General features: G+C 30.0%; 1 long non-coding RNA gene across 1 annotated transcript in view; it reads left to right on the top strand.

Moving 5' to 3' along the window:
• Positions 1 to 18,161: 18,161 nt before the first annotated feature.
• The window catches only part of LOC142330965 (uncharacterized), a 286,079-nt gene continuing 278,611 nt past the window's right edge, over positions 18,162 to 25,629 (top strand). The window contains exon 1 of the long non-coding RNA XR_012757857.1: positions 18,162 to 18,264. This is a non-coding gene — a long non-coding RNA (uncharacterized LOC142330965). The remainder of the gene's footprint in view (positions 18,265 to 25,629) is intronic.

The raw sequence follows: 25,629 nt of genomic DNA, 5'->3' as shown, positions 1-25,629 counted from the left end.
AGAAAATGTAAAATATCATTTTTATAAATCAGTTAAATAATCCACGCAATCAAGGGTTTCTTCCCTAACAAATTTTATTTTCAACGGTGGAGTAAAACATGAAAAAGTTAAGTATCTAATGAGTAGCCGCCGGTTAACTATATATCTATTACAATATCTATAAGGTGCATCAAAAACAAATAATTTTAATGAGCTTTATACTTACCATTATTAAATATTATTATGAATTTTCATTTTTTCCTTAACCTAATCAATGTAGTAATTTTAATACTGTTTAATTACTAATCTAAAAAAAATTAAGTAAAACTTGTTCTTTAAATTCTTTTAAAATTTGTATTAATAAAAGTCATCTTAAATAAAATTTTAAAAATTTCGATTTTTATTTAAAACAAAAACACAAAAATTTAAAAGAAAACCGTTGTAATTTTAAAACCGATGGTAAACATATTTTTGATATTTCAAAAAAAAATGTAATAAAAGTTAATTAATGACAAAATAAATGAAAATATAATTAAAAATGGTATACAATTTCATAGATAACCTCCTCCGTTATTTTTTTATGCCAGTATTCAGAATAAAATAAAATATGGCAACTCTTAAATAAATGTTCAACAGTTAAACATAGAAAACTGAAATTTAACAAATGCTCCTACGTTAAAATGATTTATTTTTGAGTACATACTTCAAGGACACACTCAAAGGGGCCCCAGAGAGAACCAACTCAAACATTTTAAATTGGAAGGGAGTGTTTTGACATTTCATTTTAAAAAACATTGAAGGAAAACCTTTTATTATAAGAAACAATCGAACTCAGTCAACTCTGACGCAAATGGCGGCTATTTTTTTCTTAGTTAGCTTCAAAAATGGTACTATAAAAGTGTACTGTAGGCCACTTTTGAAGGGTTTACAATAGAAAAATATTAAACATTAAAACATACGACTGCCAAAGAAAAACATTACCCTATAATAAAGGTAAATTAAAGAGCGTGTGGGTGAAAATTTTGTATATAGTATCTGTAAATAGTATAATTTTAATTTTCTTTTTGAATTTATTTAAACAAATATATATATATATATATATATATATATATATATATATATATATATACAGACACATATTTAAATGGCCTATGACACTCCCGGTAACGTAAGGCTTCCAACGCGGGGTCATATATCTAAATTTGTTCAGCTGTTGACGTGCTACGGTGGAACAAACAAACATACACATATACACATACATTACATTCCTTTTTGTGGTTTAGACAATAAATCACAAATTCATAAGAAGTTTTTGTTAACTTTGTTTTTAATGAAAGTTATTTTTTTTGTTTTTCGTAAACTTTAAATCAATTTTCTCAGAATTAACTTTTCTTCGCGTTTTGATAATAAAATTTATTCATTTATTATTCATTTACAAACCTTCTACTTCAAACCTTAAAATAATGTTTTTCATCAATGATTTTTTCTGTTTACGTTGTATGTGATGAAAACTACAGGAAATACATGTTTTTTAGGTAAAAAAAGATAAGAAAACATAAAATTTACCCTAATATGTACTGAAATTTCACTGGGGGAATGAAATCCGCGCGAAATACTTCGCTAACCGTAAATCATTAATAAAGCGTATTCGGACATATGTTTATATTTACATTTTTCCTTATTTCAAGTTCTAGAATCAGTTTCCAGATTGTTTCCCTTTTCTTTTGAATTACCAGCGCGTTATATATATATCCTACGACACTCCCGGTAACGTAAAGATTCTAACGCGGGTTAATACATCTAAATCGGTTCAGCCGTTGAGTTATTACGGTGGTTTTGGTTTGCTTTGAGCGGACTAAGCGTTGTGTCATACAACACTGGCTTATGTCCCAACCGCTCTCTTGTCGTGTATTTACTAAAATGGGTAGGCGCACCCCGTCAACTACTAAAAATATATATGACACCCATAAATTAAAATTTACTTCGTCTAGACAGCAATTGGTTGCAACGCCTAGGTCGCTGTATGCCAGCAAGTACCTGGCAACCATATTAAAGCGCTTGGAGTCTTAATTGGCTGATGGTCAGCCATATATATCTCTAGGTTAGCTTCACACAGCAGTACGGTAAGTGTCTTTTCCCTTAGGTAAACAACTGATGTCGGTTGAAGATAGCAACCGCATCAAGGAACTCTCTCACGGTCCGACAATGCGGCTCTCGCCATATTGCTCGCCACTTGTGAGTGACCAATTTTCCCCTTGACCTCTAAGTTCCAGGGTGGCCCGGTCTTTGCCCCCCTCCCCCAAGAGCAGGGTAGTCAAACGTGTGGTGTTCATTTGACTACATAAATACATACTACCCTCAAAAATAAAATACAAATAACCTAAATACAGTATAATCCTTTTTGTACGGTTGTATAGAAACATTAGATGCCACAAATTTTTGTTAGGTTTATCGTATACCCAAAGTTTTTTAAAGTAAAAATGTTTATTTCTCTATACCCTTTAAAATGAATTCGTCACATTTCTATCCTTTTCATAATTAAGTTTTGAGTTGTTTCCTTGATTAATTTTTAATATTGTCATAAATTTCTATTACCCGGTTCATGAGATTGGCCACATTCAAATATGTTAGCAACATATTTCAATATAGCTAACTGACTGACCGGTTGGTGCAGTAGTTACCATGCTAGCCTTAAAAATAGATCTGTGTTTCGAGTGCCGGTACAGGACTAGAGCATTTTTTCCTCTATTATTTTATCGCTATCCTTAAAATCTGTTTGCAGAGCGTGTTCGAGTTTGAAACACTAAAATATAAATAAAACGATTCGGGGTGGTGGGCTTTCAATATTTAACTAAAAATCGTTTGACAGTTAAAGCAAACATATTCTGTAGTATTGCAATAATTATTATACGGCTTTAAATATATATATGGGTGCACACGCGCACTCACACTCGTCTACCGATTGTTTTCATACAGATGCACAAGAATATTTTATATTTAAATTGTATTTATGACAAATAGACGATATCTCGTTTTGAGTGATGTATACTTTTCCAAACAGCCTTTGTACTGAACTGTCAAATCCTGTTGATCGGTTACTACATCGGAATTAGTCGTAAATTGTTATCATCGATATAACAGTCAAAGTTTCTGTCATATGGTAATCAAAGTAAATAAACAAACATGCAACGCTTGTTTCCATATAGCTCATTAAACGACATTAATATTATGAACATTTCATGGTAGAGTATTTTACTATAAAATTCAATATTGAGAACTCTACTGAATTCTACTCTGTTCAATCGCATTCGTTATTGTTTTGCAGGATAGAGTGAAATGGTATTTATATTCATACATAATAATACATATGTAGAAAATAGATTTAGTTATAAGCTTCTTCCATCAAATAAAATTCTCATATTAAAATAAAAATTATTGCGTTTCAACTTGTTTAATCATTAATTCAAAATTGTCATAGTATTTCTCTTATCTGACTGTATTTACTTATATTATTTAAATCAATATAAGCTTTATATTTGTTATATATCCCATTCAATGAAAAATAAAACTGGTTTTAGAATTGACAGTTCATCATTACATTTTTTTTATTTGTTTTTTTATAATTACTGGTAAAACTTTTATATTTGTAGATTTAAAGTTTATTTGTTTATCTGAATATATTTAGATATGCCAATGAATAAATAAAAAATTATTCTATTATTTTTTTTAAGTAGATCGTATTTGAAATCATCATTTTAAATTTTGTAAAACGTTTTCGAAACAAAAAGTAAATAAGTTTCAAATTAAAAAATTCTGATGTGGACACTACATGACTTCCTTTTTCGCTTAGTAAATTACATATACACACCTTTTTAAAGTGAAAAGTATATCAAATAATCGTAAATATTTTTTTACAGAGGTTAATAAATCAATATATTTAAATTAAAAAAAAAAAAAAACGGAAATAAAATCTGATTCGAACCGATGTTCATTTCCTTTGTAAGATCCTAATATTTCATCAATTAGAATTTTATTTGGCTATAACTCTGGAACCAGTAAAAATAAGTACCACTTTATATCGTAGAAAAGCTCTCAATGAGGGGCTATTACTATAGTTAAAGAAGTTCAAAATCTAAATTTTTCTCATGTTGGGTTTTTTTGGACACTTTTGGTCCAGTCGATTGCAATCAAAAGTGGAGGTGCACAGTTAGATGTAACAATAGTCCTAAATCCAAAATTTCACACAATTCATACAATATTTAGCCATTTTTTTTTTTTATTTAATAATTAATTATATATTTTGTAATTTATATGATCAAGGTTTTATTATGGTTACCCTTGGTCCAGCCAGGGAAATTTCTGATGTAATTCCTTTTCTTAAACGTGAAGTATTATATCTGCATATACCTCACTGATTTATCTAAAGTATTGTTATGGATAGATTAGAATAAACGCTTTATTTATTTACTTTTCTTTTAATTTTTTTAAGACTGTAAATTGTGTGCGTGTGTGTATTTGTAGGCGCGTGCGCCCATACGTGTTTTGTCTGTACTATACAGATGGTTACATATTAAGCAATTATGATACAGTTCTCTGTGGAGATGCGAACTCGACAAAGTTCATAGTAACATTCATTAAAATCCGCTATTCTATTTCACCTTCTCTCTCATTCCCTCCCCCTCATTCTTTCTCAATCACTCTCTCTCTCTCAAACTGCCCTCTATGGTAGTCGTTTATACATCCTGTTCCCCAAAAGACCAATTCAAACATTGTTCTTCAGTTTATATTAAAGTATACCCATGGGTCTTTACCAATAAGCATACACAAAGGTCTTATTATTTATACAAGAGGTTTTTTTTCGTACGGTTACACATTTAATAAATTATCAAATTCTGTTTTTTTTTTCTTTTTAATTAAAAACTACCCTACCACGTATTTATTTATGTAATGCTTACAATCAATTTCTGGGAAATTTTTAAAATTATTTAAGGGTTACTAATTTGTAATAATAATAATAATAATACTCATTTTTAAATTGGAAAATTTTATGCAAATTTCAATATTTAACCAATAAAGTTACTGGAGTTTTTTCTTTGTTCCAAAGTAATCCTCAGTTTTTTGTATATTTACATCGGAGGGTTTTGTAAATAACTTTATTATATAGGAGAAGAAATGTTTGTATTTCACAAAAAATTACTTTCTAAAACAAATAAATGTAACCGATTTTTTTAAAAATCTGTTAAAAAATGTATAAATTTTACAAATACTTTGATCTACATAAATCTAATGATATTATAGGACTTTTTTACGGTTCCTGAGGTACTAGAAGACCGTACATTGTCGTTTAAATAGCACTGTCTGGAGTTGAAAGGAAAGACCTTCACCAGAAATAATATTATTCCCAAACTGGTAGGTTCGACATGGATAACACAACCAGTAGTGCTTCGGGACACAGTAATGATTGTGTTTTGTCTTAGAGAAGTACGCAGCCTCGGTACGGGAAGCATCTGCGCATACTAAGAATGTTGGTGTAGTTTTGAATGACACAGTGCGCATTATAACTGGTTGTTTGAAACCTAGTTCAAGGGATTTACTCTGTTGTAGCACCTCTTACTATAAGAGGAAAAAGGCTGGAAAAATAGAAAAGAGAAACAATCGATAGATATTAAACACTTTGTATAAAAACTTGTAGATATGAATCGTTCGCTTAAATCTAGAAATAGTTTCATCCAGAGAACAGCACCTCTGGAGATACAATTTGAACCCGGAGCGAACATTGTGGAAGAATAAATTATCGGAAGAAACGGGTCTCGTATCCAAAGAGGAACTCCCTAGAGAACATCAGTTGGATATATAGTACTTCGTGGACGCTGAATCGATTTAAGATTACAATTACAAGAAGTAATTTGGAGAAATGGGAATTTGCAGAAAGTGATAGATGTGATTTTGGGAACATCAGAACAATGGAACATCCGTTCCTGTGTTCAAATATGGGAGAGGCTTACGCATGAGGAACTGTTGGTACCAAGTGGCAAAGGGATCAGAACAACTGAGTACTGGAAGTGGAGAATATGTTAGTGTTTTTTTTCTCGGTCACGGAGAGAAAAAATGAATATATATATATATAAAAACACAAACCGTGTTCATAATTCTTACATATGAAAAGCTTAGATGCTATCATTTGCCAAAGAGGTCGATGTACTTATGAAATTTAATCCTTATTTTTTAAGTATATTTTGCCCTTTTTCAATGTATTTATATGAACAGTTAGAGTTGCTCTTAAAGGACTTTTATTCGTAATTCTTAAAAGTTCATAATTATAGATAATTTTTGATAAATAAGGAGAAAAATCACAGTTTTGTTTGAAACGTGTAGAAATAATATTTGCGATTTTATTTTTAGCTAAATGAGGAGATATTGGTTTTTTCTTGGAATTGTCTCAAGTAATGGCAGTGTTCGTAGCAGGCCTAATCGGTCTAATTGTGTTCTATACAATTATTTTGGCGATTGGAGTTTTCACTGGTACCAAACAAAAAGGTTACGGTGAGGATGAGGTTTTATTGGCTGGTCGTTCATTTGGTTACACCATCAGTGCTGATTTCATTAAAATATCTCAATCGTTTTTATGATAAATATTTTTATTGCAAAAACTTAAAATAGCGGACAATATCGGCTTGCACATTCTATGATAATTATACTATATATATAACATAAATTGTGATCATCTGCCCCACAGGAAAAATTCTTTGAATTTTCATCAGCCTCAAATTTATCTACCGGATTTAAATCTTTATTTTAAATCTCTAATTCAGTTTTAAAAATTCAGTTTCGTTCGGTTTCCTACATAGCATCAATGCAGTTTTTTCTATAATGTAATTACAATTTTATTTTAAATTAAGTATTTAATTTATCCATATTTATGGATAAATAAATGAAGGCAAATAGATGAAGAAAGAAGCATTTGGAAAAATATAGTTAAAAGAAGAGACAGACTTATAGGCCACTTACTAAGGCATCCTGGAATAGTCGCTTTAATATTGGAGGGACAGGTAGAAGGAAAAAATTGTGTAGGCAGGCCACGTTTGGAATATGTAAAACAAATTGTTAGGGATGTAGGATGTAGGGGGTATACTGAAATGAAACGACTAGCACTAGATAGGGAATCTTGGAGAGCTGCATCAAACCAGTCAAATGAGTGAAGACAAAAAAAAAGAAAAAAATTTATCCATTCTTTATAAAATGTAATTACTCCATCATAAATTACAAAATCTTAATGAGGTTAGATCAAGAAAATATTTTTGGGAACCCATGACCATATTAAATTATATAACCATTCATTATTATTTTGGGTTATAGTGAGCGATAATTTTTGTCCAAGAAAAGAGGGTTTACCAGGTATTTTAATATTGGTAAATTGAGTTGTATTACGTTATTGAGATAATTGAGAACGTTTTTTTAAATTTTAAATATTACTGTTATTCATTAATTTAAAACACGTAGTTAAGTAGGATTTATTACTCACTTAAAATATGTTTTTCATACTAACATAATACGAGTTATTTCTATACCCAAAAATACATTAGATTTGTTATTGTACGCGGTCTCATGATAAAACCAAAATATTCGTAATTACACTGTAATATCATATCTGTTGTAAATCACATTTCCTGCTGTTAATAATTATAACATATTTGTTAGTATTTATACGTTAAAATTTAACCACTTTCTCGTTCAATAACCATAAACCACATAATTATTCAAACCCCGACTAGAATGAATATTCATAACACATTTTCCTTTTATTGGGAGAAGCACTCATTAATTAACCAGAAATAATCCAATTAATTTTTTTCATAATATATATTTTGGTATTGTATTTTATTTTTCTGTTATCGAAGTATTTTTCAAATTTTTATTCGATTGTAGAAAACAAACTAAGTTTATTTTTTTTTTTATTTTTATAAATTTTACGTTAACAACACGATGTCACTACTATGCTGACCGTCTGAAAAGTTCTGGCTTCGAATCCCGGTTAAGGTTTGGCCTTTTTAGGTACATTACATAAGAAGGTTCCTGTTGTATTGAGTACCATGATTTGACATCCGGAAAATTTCGACATATGATCGTGTTTCATATCCCCCAGACCCCAAAACCACCGTCAGCTCAAAAGTTTATATATACACGTACATTTATATATATATTTCACTTTCTTGTGGACACGATAACTGCCGTAACTTTGCACCAATCACTTTCAAATTGTTCCCTAAAATTAACACGACCAAAAATCTCGGTCGAGTTTGTTAACGGCCAAAATCGGACCATGGGGGTGGAAGTGGTGAGGGGGCTTTTTTGAAAAAAAAAATATCGGTATAACTTTCTTAAGTAAAATATCGAATTCGTTAAAGTTCCTGGATTCTTTGGACTTCCTAAAAATTGTCTTAGTAAAGTTTTTTGATATCACCAACCATTGACCCAGGGGGTTGAAAAAATGAGGTTTCGAAGACAAAAAATCATACCTTCCTTAATAGGCACAACATCGAATCGATTTAAAGTGCTCGTTAGTCCTCTAAACATTACCTAAAACTTTTTTCCGAAACAATTTTTGATATGACAAACCCTTACGGCAAGGAATGACCAAAATGTTGCTGGAATTGTAAGAATATGGGGATTGTCGTATGCTAAACACGTGAAATTTTTTCACATGCAACCATTGTTGTATTGAGTAAATTAGAAGTTTTTCAACTTTAAGGTGGAAATCTTTTTTATCCCCTACTTAGCACCGATGAAATCTACTTCCGCCTTCCGGCGTGCCGAATGGAATTTTTTTCATATGCTACAAAATTCATTACATCTGATTCAACTGTAAATATTTCGTAATCCTGAAGCTTTGAGGGTTAATAAATAATTAAGTAAATATTGGTGACGTCACATCACTTTACGTAGCCTAGCATTATATTTTCCTAAAAACAAAAATTATTTAAATTCTTTTCATTATTCTATTAATATACAATTTTACGTTTAGTTGCTTGATAAAAATAGTAGATTAAGAAGTAATGATAGTATAGTGGTTTGAAAAATCAGTGATGCATAATTAAAAGAAAGTTTATAATAAAATTTTCATAAACATAACGAAGTGTTTCGTTATTCAATTATTCCAGTCATTCCCAAACTGTGCGCCGCGGCGTCCCGTGAAGCTGCGGCTTCTTCACAGGGGCGCCGCGAAATTTTGTAAAAGCTTCATAATTAATTGAACCAAGACATTTATTTAATGTTAATAAAGTAAAAAAATAATGAAGATACAGGAGTTATATTTATTTTTATTTCTTACTTACGAGTAGTCATACTTTTACTTATGTTAGGGCGCCATGGAAAAATTTTAATTGAAAAAGGGCGCCGCGACTCGGAAAAGTTTGGAAACCACTGAATTATTCTGTTAACCGTATTCGATGAAGTACATAAGGTTAAAAGCTAATAGCCTTTTTAAAGATCTAACCATAAATTTGACTGAAAATTGCATGTTTTATTTTGAAGAGTGTGAAATTTTTCATATTTAGCAAGCTTTTCAAAAGTTTTCAGTGTTGTAAATTTATTTAGGATTGTGTAGTATAAATGATTAGTGAGATATGCATAATGAATGCTATGTAAAGAGTAATATGAGTTTATAGTCTCAAGTTCTTACTAGTGAAATCACTTATCAAATCCCTGCAAGATCAGGGATTTGATAACTCACTAGTAAAAGAAACCAGATGAAAACTCCATATGAACTTGCTTTGATGATATTAAATCTATTTGTTTTTATTTTCAGTGTTAATAAAATCTTATACTTAATAATTTAAATGTGTTGGTTCTTTTACCTCCCGTGCGAATATAGGTAGATTTAGTAAGGTAGTTTTATTAAAGGGAAAATTTGGTATTGGGATCATATCAAGACTGGGGTTTCGGTGTTTTGCAAATCTTCACGTTTTAAGTTCCTACTATTCATCTAGAACAAAAAAAAAAAAAAAAATATTTGTGAGTAGGTATATGTGTCGTCGTACTTTTGGGTTCGTATTTTAGGATTAGCCGAACCGATTTTCTTCAAATTTAGCTCAAATAATTTTATAAATAGGGCTATTAGTAAATTAATTGTTTTCAAAACTTGTTAAAGTGGGTGGAGCGGGGATATCGTGAAAAACCCATTTGATTTTCTTCAGAGACACTTTAGAGAAAAATTTATTAAAGCAAATCTGTTACATACAATTCGTATACAAGTAATTTTTTTTTTTAATCAACTCCCACATCTTAAAATTGAAATAAATGTTGTTTTGTTATTTTGCTCTACCTCCCTTCGTTTAAAATACATTTCAAAAAATTTTTGAAAGTTTAAATTTTAAAAAGTAATGTCTATAATTTTTTTAAATTATAAATCCTGGACCTAAAATGCACACTTTTTTTTTGAAATTTTGTTACCTTTAGCCATTATTAAAGATGATGTTAGAATTAGAAAAGACTTTACTTAAGAAAATTTGCTTAACCTATATATGAATATTTATAGAAAAGTATTTTTTAACATTTTTTCCCCATCTTTAAAAAATATATATATTCTGTTTTTTTTTTGTTTTTTTGCTCTAATTGCTTTGGGTTTTATTATTAAAAAAAATTACTTTAAATTTTTCATCAATTAAATGGTTATTATTAAAATTAAATTATCTTTGGCACGCCTACAGGTTGCGGAATCATAATTTGCTGATTTGAATTAGGCGCCAGGAAGCGCCTAATTCAAATCACGGCGGTTTTGTTGTTAGAGGGTGCGGATGGTCTCATTCGAACGGGTGGATCGGGAAGTTTTTTCCCTTCGACTTCAGTATCGAGAATGCGGTGGACGAAGGAACAGCGCGTGTTTGCTCGTAGAGGCTTACTTTTCTAATGGTCGCTCGATCGTCGCCTCGCAGCAAGTATTCTGCGAACACTTCAAGATTGCCTCCCGAATTCGTATTCTTGTTCGGTAGTCGATTGTTACGTGGGCAAACACATTCAAGAGAACTGGCAATGTTGAAAAGAGAAGATCAAGGGAACGGTCCGTGAGATCATCCCAAAACACTGAGGAGGTAAGGGAGTCTTTTTTGCGATACTACTCGGCACGAGAGCATGCTACCTTTTCTTTTTTTTTGCCAAGGCTTGACGAATTGGATGTTGGGAATGCGTGATTTCAGCAGGATGGAGCCACGGCACACACGGCGTGAACTGTAATGCGTGTTTTGCGGTAAAACTTCCCTGGGCGGCTGATCTCTTTTAAGGGCGATCTTCTGTTGCCCACGCGATCACCCGATTTAGCCTCTTGTGACTATTTTTTATGGAGCTATCTGAAATCCCTCATGTACACCGGTCGTTCAAGGATCCTTGCTGAACTGAAGGAGAATATTCGCCAAGAAATAGCCAACATACCCCTTGCTATTCTGGAAAAAGTCGACCGACGACTACGAATTATGGTAAATCAGTATATCGCCAATGGTGGCGTGACTTGTTGGATACAATTTTCAAAACCCTGTTAAAGTAAATTTTCAATGTACGAGCATATGGTGAAAAAATAATTACAACGATACCTATAACATCTTTGTTTTTATCGACCCTTCAAATCAGCAAATTATGCTGCTACACGCTGTATATTATATTCTGAACCCAAAATCAGAAGCAATTATTTTCATGGAAGTTATATTATACTTTTTTATATTTTTAAAATTCTCTTTTAAATTGTTTTTTTTTAGAGATCACTTCTTTACAAATAATTTTTTCTAGATTTTCCCCACAGAGTAAGGAAGCTCCTAAAATCATCAATTTGTTTCATTAACAATTTAGGAATTTGATGCTTAAATCTTATTTTGGTTATCATCACAATCAATAAAATGTATTTTATTGGACAATTTTTATTTTATTTTTAAGTTAATAAAATTTTATATTTCGTAACTTATATTTATTGGTTTTCTTTAATATATTAACGTTAAAAAAATATCTGTATGTTTATATGTATAAAATTTAGTAACCCAATTAGTCATAGAAATTTACTTGTTCAGCGATATTATTTGTAATTATTAATCCCGATTAACTTTATCCGTTTCTTTAAATCCCTTAACTTATAAAACAAAAGAAAAATTTGAATATTTCATACAAATACGACAGTCAGTAATAATATTTTTTCCACTTGTCGATAATGTTAAAGTTTGTTTGTTTTCTCCAAACAGTTTTCCAGATACTGCCGGATCTGATTGCGCGCGCGCACGTGCGTGTGTAGGCATATGCAGTTACCTCTATCGGCTATCCAGTCCTGACGTAGCTGCAGTATAAGTGTAAATTTACCGGTAAACGTGTAACATGAAACAGACTCTGGTCGACCACTCCTGAGACGTGGTTAATTAAAACCCAACCACCAAAGAACAACGGTATCCACAGTCTAGCATTCAAATCCATATAAAATATATTGCCTTTACAAGGGATCGAAACTTAGAACTTCCGACTTCGAAAATCAGCTGATTTTGCGATGAGTTTAACCACTAGATTAAACCGGCAGGTTAACCTGTAAGGGTAACAGAATATATTTGTTTCATCATATCATGCTGTACAAGTTTAAATAAAATTAAAGGTGCGTTAACTGGGACGCATATTTTTTTAGATTATGTTCGGTTAGATAATCAAATTTAATTATTTAATGTACTAGTACCTATTTTAAATGTTAAAATAACATCTCGACAATCAACAGTAATTACTGAATTTAATATCTTCTTTTTTTTACCACTTGAGAACAACCGGTACTGCCTAGAAGACGTTACTTCGGTCGGTTCCAAGTGACGTGGCTGAAGACTAGCCCCCCCGCCCCAAAATGCCGCTTGAAGCTGATCTCCCGACGGAGTCCCTCTTGGATCATTGAGATATCACGACATCTCTCCCGTCTCTCCAAAAGGGCTACCCTTCCCTTCACTATCGCCTAGTCTGGGTCCGGGTATGCACCCCACGCATACCTCCCCTGAATCGCGCACCCACCTCACAAACTTCGATGGTCCTCAATGCGCCATCAGAACGTCCTGATCCAGCCATCTGCTGGACCTTGAATTTATTATCTTTCTTTTCTTTTTCCTGTTTAGCCTCCGATAACTACCGTTTAGATAATTCTTCAGAGGATGAATGAGGATGATTTGTATGAGTGTAAATGAAGTGTAGTCTTGTACATTCTCAGTTCGACCGTTCCTGAGATGTGTGGTTAATTGAAACCGAACCACCAAAGAACACCGGTATCCACGATCTAGTATTCAAATCCACGTAAAAATATCTGGCTTTACTTGGACTTGAACGCTGTAACTTTCGACTTATAAATCAGTTGATTTGGGAAGACGCGTTAACCACTAGACCAACCCGGTGGGTTTGAATTTATTATCTAAATAATCAAAACATTACTGTTAATTATTGGAGATTAGCAAGCTTAGGTTATGTTTGTTTTTTTTTTTTTTTTTTGCTTTTCGCGGCAGGAGGAAAAATCTGCTGTCAGACGCCTAGCAGCCCGTACTACTGGGTGTGTGAGGCTTCCCGCCAAAAACTCACTAAGCGGGGACTCACTAAAAAATCACCCCCTACAAACGACATGCCCCAGTACCCGCCATGAAGGCATTACGCGGAACATGCTGCTGTCGTCATCACGGGACACAGTAGTGGACTCGCAGAAAGGCCGGGTAAGCGCAGACCTTAAGCAGTCCCGCACGCGTCATCACCGAATGAATGACAACCTGCAAGTGCGCTTAGATGTTTGGCCGCAAGCGGTTAGTGTCTGGTTCTATTATCATAATCTACCCTCACTTCTTTTGCTAACCTCATCTAATTAACGTCATATATACAAATTATATTGGTTATTCTCCAACAGTGGAAGTGATTAATCAAAATCACAGGTAATTATGCATAATCACCGGATTAATTAAATTTATCTTAACATATATAATATGTAAAATAAACATGCGTACCGCTTAATGTACAAGTACCAAATTAAAATTAATATAAAAATTTGTGCTAAAGGTAAAATTGAATTTGATAAAATACTAAATTTAAAAAGTCAATTTGCAAAAACTGTGCGCCGATTACTGGAATAAATGTTGGTTTTAAAATAATTTAATTTTTATAGATTGTTTCATAAACAAAACTACGGTCTTACATTTTTTTTTTTTTTTTTTTTTTTTTATTAAAATAATTATCGTTAGAAATCATGAAATTGATTACGAAAAGGAAATAATTTTTTTTTAAAAATGACTAGCATATAGTTCTTTAAATATTTAAAATTTTAAAGTCAGTACAAAATTAAAAGCATAAAACTATAAATTACCAAACTTTAATTGCCGCCAAATTCAAAAATTCGATGTGTAGAGAAAATTTTTGTTTTTAATTTTTTAATTGTTAACTATGTTTTTTGAAACTTCTTTTTTCATATTTATTTCATTTTAAATTTTTTCATAGTTATAGTTCTATTTATGCTTATGCTGCGTAGTTATGATGCAAAAGTAACAATCCACCAAAGGTTTAGGTGTTTTTAAACAAAAATTTACGTTTCAAGTTTCAAGATCCTTTTTTATTTAAAGAAAAAAGAAAAGTTGAAGACATTTTCCGAAAGATGTACATGCATTCGAATGAGTATACTGGTTAATATTAAAAAAAGAACATAGTTAACAATTAAAAAAATTTTTTTTTTAAATTTTTTAAAGTTATTTAAAATTTCAAACTTTTATATCAATCAGTTTTAAGAGCTGAAAATATTCAATATTATTTCTAAACAGTTTTTGCTTCATATCTAAAAAAATATCTAATAATCTATTAATAAAAAAAAAAATTTAGTTCAAATATTTGTGTTCAAATTTAGTTCAAATATATATATACTTTTAATATTTTTCATTTATTGATTGATTGATATAAAAGTTTGAAATTTTAAATAACTTAGTATTTTCATCGCACTGAAGCTCAATTTTTTACTTCCATAATACAAAAATTATAAATATTGAAAACTGTTCTTCTTTTTTGTTTAATTTTAAATACAAAAAATATATAAAAATGTTCTGAGCCAATTCGAAGAATTTATGTTGAGCCAATCCGGAGATACTAATTAAAAGTCAGAACAAAATTAAAAGCATACAACTATAAATTACTTACCAATCTTTAACTGTCGTCAAATTCAAAAGTCGAAGTTTAGAGAAAAATTTAAAAAAAGAATATTTTTTAATTGTTAACTATTTTTTTTTAATATTAAAAATATATATTAAAATATATTAAAATTATATTAAAATATTAAATATTAAAAAAATATATTTTTAATATATATATATATATATATATATATATATATATATATATATATATATTAAAAATATATATATACATACACTATAGCTTATAATAAAAGCGTCATCAAAAAACTAAACTGGAAAGAAAGAACATAAAAGCTCAGTTATGCACAAAATAACATATAATAAAAGATGCATCTTAATAAATACCAAACTCGGACATAAAACTGTAATCAGACCTATAATATCATATGGAAGCGAAACACTCTTCAAACTAAGTCCTACATTTCCTACTCAGCAGAGATGCAATGAATAGGAAGAATTTTAAGAACATGCATAAATAAAAGACGACTTATTGATGGGGGAGAATGGAGACTCATACCAAACCAAGAGGTACATAAAGACGTAGAAGCAGCTCTAGACTAATTTAGAAAGAAAAGAATCTCCTTCTTTGGACACATAATAAGAACAAAACCGAACTGGCTCGTCAGGAAACCGGTCGAGAAACACTGGAAAATGTCCAAAACACCGACTTGAATCACCGAAATTAAACAAGATATGCAAGAACTAGAAATTACAATGGAAGATTTACGAAACAAATATAAAAATACTAAAATAAGCAAACTCCAGATCTAAAATTAAAGAAAAGAAAACAGCAACGAGGGTTTGTTTAGAAGAACACAAAAAAGCAAGATTTGACAGAATGAAGAAGTATTGGGAAGCAATCAAGGAGAAAAATAAAAAGAAAAGACGAACCAGAGTTGACTAAAGCGGTCCTCTGTGACCTCAAAATCCTCAAAAAAAAGCGTCATTCACTCATGGAGAGTCAAACTGGACCCAAAAACATTACTAAAAATTTCGATTTTTTGACTCATTTATAACGGTTGTACAAATAACAGTATTGGCGTTTTAATTTATTGCAATATCTCTTAGATGAGGTGTACACTGTAGATTTAAGGCAAGAATCAAAGATCAAAAAGTACAGTTTTAGTTGCGCGTATAGTCGTAGACTCATTCGCTTGACAGCGCCAATAGCAAAAATGGTGACTCCTGAAGTCCCATGTTTTACAGTTTGCTAAATGTGAATGTTGAACGTGGATTCCGTGAAAAGTTTAATTATAATTCTCCGAGTGCCAATAACATTTTTCGATGGTTCGGTTTCAATCGATGTCGATGCCTGTGAAAAGGAAAGAGTATAAGACAATCGAGGGTGTCTGAAGAAAATGTTGGATGTGTGTACGCAGTCTTTCCTGCGTACGATGATCAGCCATGGAATCTTTTAAGGAAGCTCTTGCAAATGCGTCCATAGCGGTTAAAGCTGTTTACGCTTTAAAACATATAGATTACACTGTGCGAACCGATCTCGCAAGTTCACAGGCTATTCTTTTTGCTGAAATATTGTATCAGGAATTGGTTATTTAGATGTGCTGCGTAGATGGCTCTTTCCTTAACTGCAAGATGGTGCGCCTCCTTATTGAAATAACTGTGTATGGAATCGGAAAATGTGTTTTCCCCACCGGCTGTACTCTGTGTTTTCTCATGGAGTCTGTGATAACTGGTTTGCGATGGCCTCTGATAGTCATCCAATCTGACCCCATGAGATATTTTCCTGTGGAATTTTATAAAGGGTTCTGTGTATGCGCCTTCCTTACTGATCTATCCGATTTAAAGTAAGGATTAATGAAGCGGCTATGCTTCCATTACTCCAGACATCCTGGTTAAAGTACGGGATGAACTCTCTTATCGGTAGAATGTGTACCGCGTGACGAAAAATATTCATATTGATTACTTGTAGGGAAAACTTGTAAGCGTTATTCTTTCATTTTATTTGTGATTCATTGCTGTAACTCAAGCGGAAATATTTGCTTTTTTAAAATATAATTTAAATTTTTAAAAACACAGATATTGTATGAATAAAATTTATTCAAAAAAAAAAGATCAAAAGTTGAAAAACTTCAAATAAAAATAAGAAAATTAATGCGGAGGATAAAACGTTTTATTTCACTTGAGGGTAGGTTACTTTCTTGTATAAAAATTAGGTTATTGAAATGTAAATTACATTTTTTTTTTACATTTTCTTTAACTTTTATTTAAAGAAAATTTCTGTAATTAAAATGTAGGGATTGCAAGATTCATAATTTGTGGATTATCGATTCGAAGTTCATAAATTACAATGTATATATTATGTAATTTATACATAAGGGAATTCATAAATACGTAAAAATCAAGTAAATTTATTAACTGAAGTATAATAAATTTATTTAATAAATCCTTATAATAATTATTTGTTTAGAAAAGAAATTACAGTTAAAAGAAATTCATTTAGAATTCAACTTATGTTACGTGTTATTTGTAAATTTTGTTAGCAAACTAACCATTCTTACTATGTTTTTTAAAAATATTTTTTACTATTATTATTATTCCTTTATACGAACAACGGAGTAATACGGATTGAACTGAATTCGCTTATTTTAAAAACTTGACTTTTATATTCGCGTATGGCATATAAATGTGTTTATAAATCCGTACGTAAATCTTTCATGCATTCCTCATTCATACATTCATCTATGTAACATGTTATATTGAATTCGTTATTATTTTTTGTTATTATTTTATAAATATATATATATGTAAAGTCATGTCGGTGCTACCTACTGTTTCATGTACTAAGTAGAATGATGTTATACTGTACTTCATATTAAATGTTAAAATTTTATTAAAAAGATTATTTTCATCGTTAATATTGATTTTATATATATATACACACACATATATATATATATACTGTATATATATGAATCTGAATACATATATATTTTATTTATTATTGTTTGATTTATCCATTGTCCGTAGATTTATTTATTTTTAATTATTTTTTTTTTTTTTTTGTTATGAAACAGCGGGCACAGCAGTTATGATCATGCCTTACCGAGTTTCGAAACCGGGACCTCCACACGAAATGCCGAGATGCTACATACTCAACCAGAAAGGTTAGAAAGTAGGTATTATTAAGTAAAATTTATTTAGTAAAAGATTAAAATTTAAATATTAAGATTTTTTATATATTAGCTTTATATTTTTTTTTTTTTGCTGGTTCGTATAATTCTTCATTTTTGTCATAATTAGGTGTTGGATTAGTTTCATTCTATTTTCCACTTTTTGTTCAATGAAAATATTTTAACGTCAATAAACATAGTACCTCCATATTTTAAATAATTTTTCTGTGTTCTTAATTACCCGATTCATTTTTTATTTCTTTTTTATAAATTTTACCCTTTATACAATCATCTATTATAAAATTACGAAAAACATATTTTAATCTACGGTTCATTAGCCTAGGATCTTTTTACAATATTCATTCATTAATTATAATGATATTCTTCTCCAATTTATCTTAAAAATAACTTTACATCGAGTTTTACATAACTTTAAATACTAATCTAATTATATCTTTTCCTATGAGTTAGAACCTTAAAAAGTCACTTAATAAAAATACTAGAAAATGAAGTACGGTGTAATCTTACACGATAATTATTTTCCTATTTAATTTTTTCATGATTAATGAAATTTGTGTTTATAAAAATTTATTAAAACTAAAGAAAACTTATCTTTTTTATCATAAAAGCACAAATTTATAAAAATATTCCTTATACAAAGTGATTCACGTAGAATCTAACAAATTTAGATGTTTTACTGGTGAAAATAAATAAAGATGTTCATATGATCATATGTTCGGAAGCAAGTAACGGCTGGCGAAAGAATTCGCTCTGATTTCTAAACTATCAGTAAAATTATACAAGACTGTAATTCTTGGGATAGAAATTAAGGAGTAAATATAGTGGCTGTGTATGAGATCTGACCAGAAAAAAAAAAAAATATATATATATACTTCCCAGAACTGTATTTTTATTAGTTTTCGAGAAATCAAGGATAAAAACAAAATATTGGGATCACTATTTTATGTTTGGCGTAAAATAATTTGCTTAAATTGTTTTTTTTTTTTTTTTTTTTTTTTTTTTTTTTTTTTTTTTTTTTTTTTAGCCTTCAGTCATTTGAATGGTTTGATGCAGCTCTCCAAGACTCTCTAGATAGTGCTAGTCTTTATTTCGATATACCCCGCCCTACATCCTACATCCTAACAATTAATTTTACATATTGCAAACGTTGCCTGCCTGCATAATTTTTTCCTTCTACCTGTCCCTCCAATATTAAAGCGATTATTCCAGAATGCCTTAATATGTGGCCTATAAGTCTACCTCTTCTTTTAACTATATTTTTCCAACTTCATCAATTTGCCCGAACACCTCTTCATTTGTCACTTTATCCATCCATCCATCTGAGTTTTAATATTCTCCTGAGCACCGCATTTCAAAAGCTTCTAATCTTTCCTTCTCAGGTACTCCGATCGTCCAAGTTTCAGTTCCATATGAAGCTACACTCCAAACATATACTTTCAAAAATCTTTTTCTGACTTTTAAATTAATTTTTGATGTAAACAAATTATATTTCTGACAGAAGGCCGGTTTCGCTCGTGCTATTCGGTATTTTATATCGCTCCTGCTTCGTCCATCTTTAGTGGAATACCTATTTTAAATGGGTAATAAACAAAAAATAGTTTAAACGAAACTTGTTGAAAACTTGAATCTGAGTAAAATAGTCCACCGAGCTGGTCTACTGGTTAACTCGTCGTCGCAAATCAATTATTTAACTGCTGATTTTCGAAGTCAAAGATTCTGAGGTAAGAATTAGTTGCTTTTGTAGAGATTTGAATAATAAACAGTGGATACCAATATAATTTGTTGGTTGGGGCTCAGTTAACCACACATCAGGTACGGTCGGCCTGAGTCTGTACAAAACTACACCTCATTTACATGTCATTCATATCACATACAACTCATTGAGCCGTGGGGGTTATTTATTGTTCACTAGTAGAAAGATTGTTTAATAAATTGTTAATAGATTGTTTAATAAATCTGGCGGCCACCCACGAGAATTCATCCTCACACAAGCAAAGTAGTACTGTAGATTTTTATATACTGAACTAAGAAGTTCAACCAACCAGGTTAAGCAGTACATATAATCGATATAGATTCCACTTTCAGTCTGATAATAATATTTTCATAACGACAAAAGTTTCGTAGAGAACATGAATCTACCCCAGAGTGTTCTCAAAAACTTGAAGGGCAACATAAAAGTTCGGCTGAAAATCGTGTTCAACCTTCAAAAAATATGTTAGGTTTCAATTCAGCTTTTGATTATCACCCTGAAACTGATTATCTTAATTTGAAAGATAATCAAATTGCCAAAAATGATTAAAATATGTAAAAACTGTAATGCCAAAATAAAATGGCATAATGAAACTCGTGGACTTTGCTTTGCCGAGGGCAAAGTAGTTCTTGAATGTTCTCCTGATTTCATTAAAAATTTTATTTTAGGAACACAACCTTTATACAAATAATTTAATTTGTCAGGTAGTTTGTGAATAGCGATAAATCTGAAAGCAACAGCCTACACATAATAAGAAAAAATTGATTTAAAATTTTTGAAGTTGTTTACGCATATAGAGCGAGCGAAACCGCGACGAAGAGTAATGCTAGTTCAAGAAGTTTGTAAGGATTTCGCCGCTAAGAGTCCATAGAACTGGGCGGCACGGCAAAGTCAAAGAACTATGTTTACAGTTCTAAACATGACGTAAGTAAAATGAAAATTGGAATAAAATTAAAAAATAAGTATGAAAACATTATATTTCAGTTCATTTAGATTTGTAATAAAAAATACTTTCAAAAAATACCTCGAATATTGTTATCAAACAACATTTTTTCTTCCATTTAATGAACCGCGGGTCTCAAATATGTCACATTTCCTCAAAAAGGTGGGTTTACGAATCGCGCCGCTAGGTGGCAGTACTTGATAATACTAGGTAGCGTACAAACACTTGACAATGTACTTGAAATAAAATCTAAAAGAAACTATACTACAGCTTGTTTTAATAGTAAATGCTCTTATGTAAATGTCATATGAAGATGAAACAATTTTTTTAATTCGCATCACTTCATTAAAAAAAAAGTATTAGTTTACAAGAGCTGCTATAAAACACAAAAAAGCACGAAGAGTAGGAGAGTGTTGCAAACGTGGCAACAAAGATTTGTCGCATAAAACAGAAATAAATTCAATCGGTAAAATCTTTATTCTACAATTAGAACTATTTGAACTAATTGATGGAGAAATATAAAAAAGTTAATTTAATAATAACAATATAAAAAGTGTGTTCACGGATACGATAAAAATCGAGGGTTACACTTACAAAGTACTAAGTGCAATATTACATTACGGATCTTCGATTTGTGAAGGTCATTATACTAGTTTAATTAAAAAAGGAAAAAAATGGTGTGAAGTGAGTAATATAACTATCGACAACAAAAATTGGCAAAGAAATTTTAAAAAAATTTATATTTGTTTGTTCTAGAAAGGCAATAAATTTTAATAATAAATCCTTAAAATAACAATCAATAATTCATAAAAAAAAAAGAATAATCTAACAAAACGTAGTGAGAGCCAAAAAAAATTACAATGAAATTGTTAACTGTAGGTAAGAATCTCGCAGATATTTCTTCCGATCAAAAAAAAAAAACTTGTGTGTAATACAAATAAAACTGTATTTAAAAAAGTGATACTGATATCAAAAAAGGTAAAACAATAAATTTCTATTATCAAAAATCTGTTATTAATTTAGAATTTTGTTTAAAAGAAATACATTTTAAATATATGTAATAGACAATAGATATACAATAATAGATAATAAACAATAATTAAAAGACATCTTAGGTATATAAATAGTAGGTATATATAAACACGCGCGTATTCGAATTCAACGTTGTCTAAATTTCAAAGCAATCGGTGAAAAACTTTCGGAGATTTAAGATTTTGAACAAACAAAAAAAATATATGTATATATACACATAAAATGTAAACGTTTGTTTGTCTTTTTGTATGTCTGTTGTAGGGCTTATTGTATGATTGCGACACCGTAAATATCTTGACACCGGCGCCACCTAGTGGGTATAGTTTTTGCAAAAATTTTTCTTTTCACGTATCTAATATATATTCTGAAATTGAGCCAAATCGAACCATAAATACCATTTTTCGAAATATCTTAACCCCAGCGCCATCTAGCGGGTCCAAACTAATTTAGAAACCTTCGGGGGCGTGTGCAAAACGACTCGCCAAAGTTTCATCGCAATCGGATGAACGGTTTAGGAAGATATAAGAGAGATACAGACAGACAAACATTCATTTTTAAAAGCTTTTATTATATATATAGATTTAACGTGTATTTTTTTAAAAAATAAAATTCTAAATTAATAACAGATTTTGATAATAGAAATGTAGTGTCTTACCTTGTTTGATACCAGTATCATTTTGTATCTGCGAGACTTACCGTACGATTTACAATTTCATTGTAATTTTTTTGGATTTTTATTTTATCTTTCAACAATTAATAATATTATTCAGCATTCCTTTAAATTCATTTTTTATTCCATCCAAACAAACGACGTCAATTTTAATTTTTTTAATAAAAAAATATTCTCTCTTTTGTCTTTTACGCTTATCTCAAAATACCTTACGCTCATTTATTTTGTATATATTTTTTTCTTTTGTTTTTTTACTTAAGCAATGTTAAAATTTAAATAAAATATTTTTCTTAACAATTATTATAATGAATTGAAGAGTTTATGTGGGAATAAAATTTAATTACAGATTCAAACTAACGTACGCGCAACCAAGACTTTATGAATATGTGTGTTGTGTTTCTTTAGCGGGAGAACTGGCATCTGGAACATGCTGGACGGTAGGGCCATTAAAACCTATTCATCCATCCAACGGATGGATGGATGGCCCCAAGGGCCGAACCAGCGATAATTTTCTGATAAAGGCATTCAAGTATATAAATATACACACACTAGTGGTTGTTTTTTTTTTTTTTTTTATAATAAAAGTTGTTTGGTCGTTTTCAAAACCAGTTTTCTCTCTTTCTTTTATTCTTTCTCACTTCTGTTGATTCTGTACAACTGGACATCACGGAAGTCAAACACAATTGTCTTTCAACCTTGATCATCTCCTTTTATCTATACCTGATCTGAAAGGAAAAAAACAATTAACTGCTCATTGTTGTAAATGTTTTTATAAAAATTTACAATTTTTTCTTTTTTTTCCATTAATTATTTGAATTAGAAATATTTAACCGTATTATCTTTTTAACAATCATGGGAAAAGTTAATCTACATTTTTATTTATTTTAAATTACAAAAATTCAACTGTAGCAATCAGAAAACGTTATTGAATCTTAAGTTTTATACAAAATAAACAAAAAAAATTATCCTTAATGATAGTTTTACGTGATAGTTTTTATAAGTATTTATAAAAAAGATATGTACCTTTAAAAAGATTAAAAATTGAACTCTGTATCTAAATGACAATTCAAATCAAATATTATATTCATAATTGGTGAGAAGTTATAAGATCATGTCAAGAATAGTTAAGTGGCTTGTCCATGGAATAATACAAAGTTATTATGTACTTCGAAGGATTCTGGGATACGTCAGAAAATTTAATGTAGTGTACAATATATAGTACAAAATTAATTAAAACATTAATGCGTGATTAAATTTCACATAAAAATAATAAATATTTGTCTGAAAGGTAAACTAAAGATTTTACCACGGTTTCCTTCAAGTCATTTTGTCTTTTTCCTTGGTATAGCATATCTACACATTTCTGACGATATCTATGTGACGAATTATCTTCTACCGATCAGAATAAAAGTTCTATTTATTAAGGTTAGTAAATATAGATCTGTTCAGTATAAGATGAATTATATAAATAGATATCACTAAGTTCTCCCAGGATTTTCATAACCTATTCTACTCATTAAATTAATGGAAAACGTTCATAAAAATTTATTTCATAGACTATTTTGTTTGCGAGTTGCGACTAGTAAAAGATTTCGCTCGGATTTCAGCTACCCTGGTAAAATAAGGTTGGACTGAAATTTTTAGGACGTTAATTAAGGAAAAAATTTGTAATTTCTTGTGGTTTTTGACCTGAAAAAATTGAATAAAATAGGTCCGAGAACCGTATCTGTAACAGCTTTTGAGAAATCTGGGGTGAAAACCAATAAATGAGATAAAAACGCTTTTTTTTATTTGACCAATAATTTTGTTAAATCGGTAGTAAACGCATATAACTATTAAAAAAAAATTGTAGAAAATTTAATTTTAAACAAAATGGTGTAAAATAAATTGAATAAAACATAGAAAAGTTAAAAAAAATCACATTTTCACGACTTTGAAAGTCCCGGTAAAACTTTGTGATACACCTGTATATAAAAACAAATTATAAGAAAAAAAATTGATGTGAACACCACATGACTTCCTTGTACGCCTATTAAATTAGATATACAAATTTTTAAAAGTACATAAAATGTTATTTTATTAATAATTCCTGATATTTTTTTATTGTTATTATTGAATTATTATTTATTGTAATTTTCTTTTTACAATCAAGGGTTAATAATTATTAATAAATCAATATATTTAAATTAAAAAAAAAGAAATAAAATAAAGATAGAGATGAAATCTGATTCGAACCGATGTGCTTTCTCCCTGTAAGATCCAAATAATTTATTAATTAAAATTTTATTAAGCTACAACTCTGGAACCAATAAAAAGAAGTACAGTTATGATATATCGTTGAAACGCTTTCAATGAGGGCTTATTACTGCAGTTAAGAAAAAGTCCAAATTCCAAATTTTTTAGATTTTGGGCTTTTTTGGACACTTTTGATCCAATCGATTGCAACTAAAAGGGGAAGTGCACAACTAGATGCACAACAGTCCTAAATCCAAAATTTCAACATCCTACGGCTAATCGTTTTTGAGTTATGCGAAATACGTACGTATATACAGATGTCACCTCGAAATAAGTCAAAATGGATTCAGGGATGGTCAAAATGGATATTTCCGTTGAAATCTGAAAACCGAAATTTTTCGTGATCACAATACTTCCGAAAAGCTATGTTATGAAATTAATTTTCATTTTGTATTCATAGAAATAAAAAGTCTAAAATTTTATTTTACAGTCAAATTATTTATTATCATCTTACTTGTTTGTTTTTTCTTTTTTTTATTACTTAATTATTCAGTTATATGTAATACCCATAAGCATATATATTTATTTATAAAATGAAAAAATAATTTTGAAATTAATTATTCTGTATTAATAGTCATTTACTAAAAGACTTTTTTTTACTTCAGTATTTACGTATATCAGTACCCTGAATTTGAAATCGGTAGCATATTTTACGG

Source organism: Lycorma delicatula, chromosome 10 (genome assembly GCF_047948215.1).
Source record: "Lycorma delicatula isolate Av1 chromosome 10, ASM4794821v1, whole genome shotgun sequence".
NCBI classification, from domain to species: Eukaryota; Metazoa; Arthropoda; class Insecta; order Hemiptera; family Fulgoridae; genus Lycorma; species Lycorma delicatula.
Note: the sequence above shows the minus strand (reverse complement) of the source record. Positions and strands in the feature narration are given on the sequence as shown.